General features: G+C 44.3%; 1 protein-coding gene across 6 annotated transcripts in view; it reads left to right on the top strand.

The window, feature by feature from the left end:
* The first annotated feature begins 7,353 nt into the window (after positions 1-7,353).
* Cenpj (centromere protein J) overlaps positions 7,354-9,962 on the top strand; it is a 60,031-nt gene continuing 57,422 nt past the window's right edge. For 5 of the 6 annotated variants that reach the window (XM_017795924.2, XM_008824353.3, XM_029559263.1 and 2 more), the window contains exon 1: positions 7,354-7,485. The gene's annotated coding sequence lies outside the window, so the exon portion shown is untranslated. Of the gene's footprint in view, positions 7,529-9,962 lie in introns of all 6 variants that reach the window. The other variant, XM_029559262.1, reaches the window with a different exon arrangement.

The following is a 9,962-nucleotide window of genomic DNA, read 5'->3' on the forward strand; positions in this document are numbered from 1 at the left end:
TTTTTTTTTGGTCTTTTTGAGACAGGGTCTCCTTGTAGCCCCACCTGTTCTGGAACTCACTATGTAGACCAGGCTGTCCTCAAACTCACAAAGATCCACCTGCTTCTACCTCCCAAGTGCTGGGGTTAAAGGTGTGCACCACCACGCCCAGCTATTCTTATTTTTAAGGAGGCAAAAATACTTTTTCTCTCAATCAGCTTGGCACTGCTGTGCTATTACACGGCACAGAGTCAGGCAGAATTCTCCTTGTGTACCAAGCATTATAGGTCAGACATTCTAGAATGTGGTAGATGTGATAATCCCTTTGTTATACAGACTCATCCCTTTCCATGATCTTTTGCTACAAATTCAAGGCACCAGTAATAGTTTATGTTAACATGATAAATTATATTTTAAAATTCTTTTAGTGTGGTGGCACACTTCTACAATCCTAGCACTCTAGAGGAAGAGGCAGGTGGATCTCTGTGAGTTTAAGGCTGGCCTGATCTACATAATGAGACCCTGTCTGAACAAGAGCAGCAACAACAAACTGTTTTAGGACTGGAGAGATGGCTCAGCAGTTCAGAGCATATACCGATATTGCAGAGGACCTGAGTTAGGCTCTCAGCATCTGTATCAGTCAGATCACAGCCATCTGTAACTTCAGCTCCAAGAGATCAGATGCCCTCTTTTGACCTCCACAGGTACTGCATTCACATTCACATATACATGCACATGCACAGACACAGACACACATAGACAATTAAAAATTTAAAAAAATTTTTTAAAGTCTTTTAGCATCCAACATTGTTGTTAGAAACTGTGTGTGTTCACGTATATGTGTGTGTTAGGTGAATATGGACAGGCGTGTGGAGGCTAGAGGTCAGTCTTGGGTGTTATTCCTTAGGGGCCACCCACATATTCCTTTTGAGATGGGTTCTTTCACTGGTCTGGAACTTGCCAAGTAGGCTAAGCTGGTTGGCCACTGAGCCCCAGGGATCCACCTGTTCTGCCTTCCCAGCACTGGAATTATAAGCACATGCCACATGCCTGACTTAAAAAGTAAAACTGAAAAAAAAAAAAGGGCCAGGTGTGGTGGTGCAACCTTTAATCCCAGCACTTAGGAGGCAGAGGCAGGAGGATCTCTGTGAGTTCAAGGCCAGCCTGGTCTACATAGTGATTTCCAGGCCAGCTGGGGCTACAGGGAGACTGTGTCTGAAAAAGACCAAAAAGAAAATGTATTGATGATTATGATGATGTGGTGTGTGTGTGTGTGTGCATGCGTGCCTTGTCATGCATGTGGCAGTCAGAAAATAACTTTGTGAAGTGAGTTCTCTCCTTATACTTGTTCATGGGTTCCAAGGATGGAACTAGGGTCATCAATAGGTCCATGTTAACTACATAGTGTGTTTATAGCCAGACTACATGAGACTTTGTCTCTTAAAATAAAAGATAAAATAAGTAAAAATAATAAAATGAAAGATAAGTAAATTAAAAAATAAAAACAGGGGCTAGAAATGACTCAGTAGTTAAGAGCTGCGGGTGACCTAGAATCAGTTCCCAACCATCAGTTCCCAAAACCCACATGGTGGCTCACAATCATCTTTAACCCAGTTCTAGGTGATCTCTTGGCTCTGTGGGCACCAGGCATGCATATGATACACATTACCTACGTGCAGGCAAGCTCTCATACACATTTTTAAAAATCTTTTAAAAATTAAGAAAAACATGAGTCTAATGATAAAGCTTAGAGTTCTTGCCTTTGCCCTGGACTTGATCCCCAGGTGGCATAGCCTGTAATCTCAGCAGTTGGGAGGTCGAAACAAGGGGATCAGAAGTTCATGACCATCCTTAGCTACACAGACAGTTCAAACCCAACCCAGAACACATGAGATCCTGACTCAGAAACAAAACCAAAACAAAACCCTGCGACGGACCAGCCCAGACCGGAGCAGTTCAGTCTGATGGGAACAGGGTCCCCAGGAGGGTGGACAAGGATTCGGCGAATGACAAACAGACCAACACACAGGAGTTTGGTGAAGGTCTGAGTGTATTTTTGCAGCTGCAGGGCTCAGATTATATATTACAAAATTACATGATTACATCCATAAGCCATTGTTCTGCGGTTAATCTTTTCTAAGAGTTTTGATTTCAGAAACAAAAGCGAAACACAGGTTGATCAAAATACATTGCCAAAGCATGCTATTATCTTAACAAGCATCAGCTAATGTTAAACAGAAAGTTTCCTGTTTTTCATTTGGTGAGTTCCCATTAGAGACTTTTAAAGTTTATGTTCTGTGGTTACGCAGTGAGATGACCTCAAACCAATATGTGCTTTCAATATTAGCTCTGTAATCATTACTATTTCTATTTGAATTCCAGGTGATTCACAATACTGTTTCTTTATATACACTTTTTGTTTTTCCCTGTTCATTATACTGTCTCAAACCCCAAGCAGTATCAGTACCCCATTCTAAGCCTGTAGTTCTCATGAAATCCTTCCAAGTATGGGACTTATAAATATAATTATCCCATCTTTCTCTCCAAGAAATAAACACATTCTTCAATTGTCTCTGTATGCTCTCCTTTTGTTCCTTACTAAGCAGGCACCAAGGTGGCCCAAATCTGGCAAGTCTGTCCATGAATTGTAATGAATACCAAGAAATCCTTTTTTCTCCTAAGGCAGTGGTTCATCCATAGGTACTGGAATTTTATACATACTTTCTTTCCCTTTCGGTGGATGCCATAATCTACCTCCTGCCAAAACATAAGCCAGACCAAAATTAGTCATAACAGTTGGTGGTCACTTTCTTTTTCTCCTAGTACCAGAATTAGGGTCTTTTCCCTGAATTGCCTGTCCTGTAGGAAATACATCATCTTTAGGACTTTCTAACATTAGCTCTGCTTGTTCTATTCTGTCCATGATATTCCATGACTGATTATTTCTAGCAGCTTCTACTATAGCTTTAAGCAGTAAAGGTGCATCAGGAGACAAGGTCATCTGAGGAAACCGAGTTCCTAGATACCCATAAAAGAATGACAGTCATAAAGATAATAGCAAGCAAAATACAGCCAAGTACACTGAAGATCTTCTTTGCACTGCCAGTTCCAAGAGGCAACCTTCCTTGAAGTTTCAGCCTCAACCCACTCAACCCACGGAGGCTCTCACGCGGGCTCCATTGGAGATGGCGTGACAAAACCCCACAAAAGTTATTGAAGAATAGGAAAGTTTTGTTAGCCATCGTTGAGATTTAGTTGAATAGGAGGAATAAATTGTGTGTTTGTGTGTATTTGCATGTATGTTTGTGTGTGCCATGTGGTGCTCATTAGGTATCTTCTTAAATCACTCTTCACCTTATTTTTTAAAAAATATTTTATTATTTTTATGTGTTTGAGTATTGCCTGCATGTAAGTGAGTGCACCCATGTCGTGCAATGCTGCGACATCAGAAGAGGGCTTCAGGTTCCCCTGGAGCTGGAGTTAAGGACGATTCGTAGCTGCCACGTGGGTGCTGGGAATTGAACCCGGGTCCTCTGCAAGAGTAGTCAGTGCTCTTAACCACTAAGCCATCTCTCCAGCCCCTCCACCTTATTTTTTTTAATTTAACTTACTATTATTTATGTATGTATGTATATATGGGTGTGGGTACCTGTGCTACGGTGCATGTATGGAGGTCAGAGGGCAATTTACATGAGTCCTCTTCTTTCACCATGTGGCTTTGGGGATCCAACTCAGGTCATTATTAAGCTTGGTGGAAAGTCCCAACTTTTGGTGGTGGTGGGGTTTGAGATAGGGTTTCCCTGTAGCCCCAGCTGGCCTGGAACTGACCAGACTGACCTCCACTTCACAGAGATTCACTTGCCTCTGCCTCCTGAGTGCTGGGACTAAAGGCAACACCACCATACCTGGCAGATGGCAAGTGCCTTTACTGGCTGAATCATCTCATTGGTTTTCTATTTTATTGAGATAGGGTCATAAAAGTCAGAAGGGTTCTCGCCTGGTTTTTGGAGTACGCTGGTGGTTTTGGACATATTGGTAGGCTTTTTTGCTCCTTTTCTTAGTCCTTCTAGGAGAGCTTGCCAGTATCTCTTTAGGCTGTCTCTATCGCACTCTGAGTTAGGGACTCAGTGAGGATCTTCTTGTGGAAGGGAATTCCTGGCTCATACCTGCTGGGCTATGAGCCATCACCATTTCCAGGCATCATTCATTAATCACACCATTCTTCAGTGTTGGGGAGGGTTAGGAGGAGCCAGTGGTAGTCTCCCCAAATGGGGAGGTGTACTGGATAGCTTTAGTGTCAACTTGACACACCTGGATTGAGGGAGCCTCAATTGGGGAATTTCCTCCATTGGACTGGCCTATGGTCATATCTGTAGGGTCTCTTTTTGATTGTTCAGCCCATTGTGGGTGTTGCTACCCCTGGGCAGGTGGGCCTGTGTTGCATAAGAAAACAGGCTGACCAGGGGCCAGGGGATCAAGCCAGTAAGCAGTGTTCCTCCATGGCCTGTGATCCAGCTCCTGCCTCCAGGTTCCTGCACTGAGTTCCTACCTTGGGCTCCCTGATGAACTGTGACCTGGGAGATGTAAGACAAATAAACTTCTTCTTCCCCAAGTTGGTATTGGTCAGAGTGTTTTGTCACGCAATGGAGAAACTAGGACAGGGGGTAAGTTTGACAGATTCCACTAGGTCTATCATAGCCTGAAGTCTCTCAGAGTATGAGGGGATGGATGTTTCCAACTGAGCAAGTCTGTAGTGAAGGGCTGGTAGTAGAAAACAGACTGTCCTCCCTGGATGCGCCCATCCTGAGCCACATGTTGGGGGCCTCTGGTCTCTCAAAAGGCCATCTTGAGGGAGAGTTATGGTCTCTGGGCTGAACAGAGGCACCTGCTCACCTGTTCAGGTTCCTCAGGCCTGGGGGGATATATTGATGGTAATGAACTCTCCCAGCAAGTGAGGGGGGGGGCAACTCACCCTGGAGAGGCATAATACTCCAGCCTCAGGGAGATACTGATGGTGGCAGACTCTCTGGTAAAGATGGGGTGGTGTGCAGGAGGGCTCTGGCCTAGGTGGAGAAGTGTAAGAAGGTAGTGGTAATAAAGGATCATCTGGGTCCCCCTGGAGAATTGGTGGAGTCTTGGTGGGGGCTCAGTTTTTTTGACTGAGACCAGGTTCTCATCATGAGAATCCTACACTGTCCCTATTAGTGGCAGAACCATGAATCAAAGTCACCTGCACCCAAGAGTTTATATATGGGGATTGGTCTGGGTGGCTCAGTTCCCCATTTATCATGTGATAAATGATACATCCAAACTTTCTTCTGGGGGCCATTCAACATCAAAAGTTGGCCATTCCTAATTCATAGACAGTCCTTAATTTTCCTGGCATCATCTTAGTATCATAATCTCTTGACTATCCCTTCCTGAAAATTTTGATCATACACATACAGTCTAGCACAGTGGACTTGGTGGAGGACCCTCCCATGGTGAACTCCTCATTGTGCTGGCGTGGCAAGACAGATAAGGACCTCCTGGGCAGACACTGCTCAGGCAGAGATCTCTTTGCCTGCCTGGCCACTCCTTCTTGGAGATGTCTTTGCCTCTTAGTGACAGGTAGGTTCATACAAACCCTGAATCTGTACTGAACCTGAATTAGTTCCCAAGGAGCCAGGGCCACTGTTTAGCTGTAGGAGGACATCATGGAACCACAGGTTAGGGCCCAGTCAGACTCCATAGTCTCAAGTCTGCAAGACAGAGCCCTATGGTCTCTCCTCCTTAGATCACACCTGGCCTCAGCCAAGCTTTGCAACTGGCAGCATTTCAAAGGGCAGGTCTTATCTGAGGATACAACGACGTTTCCCAGTCAGGGAACCAAACTGTTAAGGAATCACTGCATTCAGAATGGGCACCAGAGACTGAGTGGAAGATTGCAAGCTGTGATTGTGCTGGTATGGACTCAGGGAAGTAACACCCAAAGCCTGAGCCCCAAACCACAGTTATTCAGATTTATAGGCAGCTCACAACTGTCTGTAAGTCCAGTTCCAGTGGATCTGAAGCCCTCTTCTGACCTCTGTGGGCATTTGTATGACTCGGGTGCATTTACATACATGCAGGCAATACATACACATAAAATAAAAAAAAAATACTAAAAAAAAAATTCCTGCTTATGTGACTGCCGGCCATGGTGACTGCCAGCTGAGCGCACGGGTCTCTAGTCATGACAGCAGAGCGTGAGTGGGAACTTTCGGTGGTCAGCCTGTTTACAGAAGTGGAACATTGGGGTAGGCTAGGTGAATCTTTGGCAGACAACTGCATTTCAAGATTAGGAACTACGGGTTCATGTCTCACTCAGTTTAGATTCCCTGTCTCAGTAGTTTGTTTCAACTATTACAGTTGTAATGACACTTCATTTTTTTTTTTCTTTTGAGATGGGTCATATAGTGCAAGCTGGCCTCAGATTCACTATGTAGCAGACGATGATTTGAACTTCTGATTCTCCTGCCTCCACCTCTTGAGTGCTGGGATTATAGATGCATGCCATCATATCTGGTTTTTGCAGTGCTGGAGATAGAATTCAGGCTCATGCATGCTGGGCAATCACTCTTAATTGAGTTACAGTCCTATTGCTCATTTGATTTTTTTTTTTTTTTTTTTTTTTTTTGAGGCAGGGTCTCCCTGTAGCCCCAGCTGTCCAGGAACTCACTATGTAGACCAGGCTGGCCCTTTCCTCTAGGTAGTTTTGTGTTTCACAGTGTGCAGATGTGATTTAAACAATATTGTAGATAGAGTAGCATCTTTAAAGAAATCAAATGAGCCGGACGTGGTGGCGCACACCTTTAATCTCAGCACTTGGGAGGCAGAGGCAGGCGGACACCTGGAGCTACAGGCAGACCCTGTCTCAATAAGACCAATATATATATATATGCACTTTCAGTATTCAAGATAAAATTTAAACGCTGAATGAACACACTTTGCCAAGCTACGTTTTAGCCACATACAGGACGATTATTGCCGGAGTGAATTCGACTTTTTAAACAGGCCTTTATTAAGTGAAATTCGTCCAAAGGAGAAAGATTAGACAACTACAACAGCAAAATATCTCCAAACCCGTTGTTCTTTAGGTTAAGTTTGATCACTGCTATCCTGGCACAGGTGGTGCTTTCTTCTTAGTTTTCAAAGGCTTCGGCCCGCTGGGTCTGGCTCCATAAACGAGCGGGGGCGTCCAAGCCTCCTGGAGGGGCAAAACGCATACCCTAGGTAACGACTGTGGCGGCGTTGCTGGGAGCTGTAGTTTGTGTGGTACTAAAGTGCATGTGTGCAAGCTCGTAGGGGGCAGCCAGGAACTACACTTCCCAGGAGCCATCGGGCCAGGGTCGGGCGAGGCCTGTCCGGGAGGCGGGGCTCCGGCTTCAGTGGTGATTGTGGCGGCTCTTTCGTAAATGCTGGGGCGACTCCGGGGAGACTGTGTTGCCTGTTGGAGCGGTCGAAAGGCTGGAGCTTCGCAGAGCGGTAATTGGTGGGCCAAAGGAGCGGAGGAGCTCGTCCGCTGCCGGTACTTGAGGAGGCTGGCTGGGCGCCATGGGGCCCACCTCGGACTTCGGGCTGGCTCGGCGGGACGCGGAGGGATGCTGCGGCTGGCGGTGGTAGTCCCGGAGCTCGCCCGTTAATCCGCTTTGTTCTTTGCACACCCAGCAGCTCCCCGCGGTGTGGGCCTCCGTCCGGGACCAGGTGGACCCCAAGCTCCGCCGGGGACGCAGTATGGTCGGGCCGGTGCAGTGGCGCTGCTTGCTCACCCGGGGCTTCTCGTAAAGATCCTTCGTTTTCAAGGAAGATTTTTGTTTTGAGGGGACGGGCCTATCAACTCGGAACTGTGAATTACTTTTTAGGGTCTGATTTTTTTTTTTTTTTCATCACTGTCCCCCGATGCAGATATCTTGTTTTTGTCCAGATAGCTTTAAAGATGGCGAGGCTTTTAAAATTAGTAGAGTTTTTTTTTTTTTTTTTTTTTAAGACAGCTTTGTTGATGTATAGTTGGTGTATAATTAACGGACCGGTAATGCATATAGTTCTATGAGCAGAAACATACTTTAATGTTACAGGCATTTATTATATATGTTTTATCAAGGCCTTCATACTAGCAATAAAGAACAGATAAAGGGGGAACAGTTTTTTAGTTTTTTTGTCTTTTTGAGACAGGGTCTCCCTGTAGCCCCAGCTGGCCTGGAACTAGCTATGTAGACCAGGCTGGCCTGGAACTCACAGAGATCCACCTTCTTCTGCCTCCCGTGTGCTGGGAATTAAAGGCATGTGCCACCATGACCGACTTAGTTTTTAGTGGTTTTGAGACAGGTACTCTCTATGTAATTGGACTGGCCTCCAATTCGAATGCTGGATTTTAGATGTGCACCAACAATGTCTGACCCCGAATCAGTTTCTATTATTCAAACTGACATTAAATATATTTTTAGAGACATAGTAGTAAAATTGAAGCGAAGATAACAGAGGTTTTAGATTTTAGTGCTTCAAAGAAGGGAAGGGGCAGAGTAAAGATAATTTTAAGAGGGCTGCCTTCCATCAGTATTGCTCTTGGTTAGTCTAGTAGGGAATTTTTGACGTTTTCTATTTTACAGAATGACCTTGTAGCTTGTTTTCTTACTGAATTTGGATTTTATTTTTTTATTTTAAAGATTACTCTTTAGCTGGTTTTTACTTTTATGTGGATTTTGGGGATGGAACTTAGGTTGTTAGGCTTACATGCATGGTCTTTACCCACTTTGAGCCATCCCACTAGCCCTATTTTTTGTTTTAAGATTTATTTATTTTTATTTGTACAAGTGTTTGGATTGTTTGTATGTATACTGATATATGTATAATGCCCACAAAGGCTGGAAGAGGGCAGCAGAGCTGCATGTTGGTGTTGGGAATTGAACTCAGGTTCTCTGGGAGAACAGCAAGTGCTCTTAACCCCTGAACTACCTCTCCAGCCCCATATATATCCCCCCCCCCATTTTGTTTTTTGAGACAGGTTCTCTCTGCATCCACACTGTGTTCTAGAACTCACTATGTAGCCAGACTGGCCTCAAACTGTTGATGGTCCTCCTGCCCCAGCCCGCTCTGTGCTGGGATTACATGTGTGAGCCACAAAAATTGGATTTTGAACGATTTCCTTTTAAGGATGTTAAAATTTAACCCAGATTTCCTGAGAAATTCCTACCTTTTAAAGACACGTTTTCAACTTAAAGACCCTTAAGGATTATCATTCTTAGAACAGATTTAAAATAAGTTACAGAAGAGCTAACAGATATCCAGTAATGTAATGTTTGGTAACCTAAGTGCATAGCCCAGTGTGTACACCCTTGAAGGCAGGAGCCCCCTTTCTGTCAATATCAACCCCAACCCCTATCTTTCTGGGTAGTCACCATTCTTTTTTTTTTTTTTTTTTTTTTTTTTTTTTTTTTTGTCTTAAAGGTAGGGTGTCCCTTGTAGCCCTAGGTGGCCTGGATGGAGCTCACTATGTAGACCAGACTGGCCTTGAATTCACAGAGATCCGCCTGTCTCTGCCAAGTGCTGGGACTATGCCCAGCTCATTCTTTTTTATAACTATGTTCCCCCCCTTTGGTGAACTTATATAAGTGCAGATGTGCACTACGTATCTGTATCTGATTTATTCCTTACTCATCCATATTATTACTTGCAGCAGCAGCTTAAAAGAAAACTTTAGTAGCTGTGGTTCTCCAAGTGTGATATCTGTGAGAAAACAAACTATGCTACCATTTTTGTCTATTGAGTGCCTGGCAATCATTCTTTTGTTCTAAGAAAACTTTTAATTCTCTCTCTCTCCCTCTCTCTCTCTCTCTCTCTCTCTCTCTCTTTCAATAAAATATTTTTTTTTAATTAGAAGAAGCGTTTCATTACAACAGCATTAACCTATTCAATAACATTTTTCTGAGCTAGGGTACATCTCTTTCAAAATTGGCTGTACATTT

This window comes from Nannospalax galili, unplaced genomic scaffold (assembly GCF_000622305.1).
Source record: "Nannospalax galili isolate Female #2095 unplaced genomic scaffold, S.galili_v1.0 scaffold388, whole genome shotgun sequence".
Taxonomy (NCBI): domain Eukaryota; kingdom Metazoa; phylum Chordata; class Mammalia; order Rodentia; family Spalacidae; genus Nannospalax; species Nannospalax galili.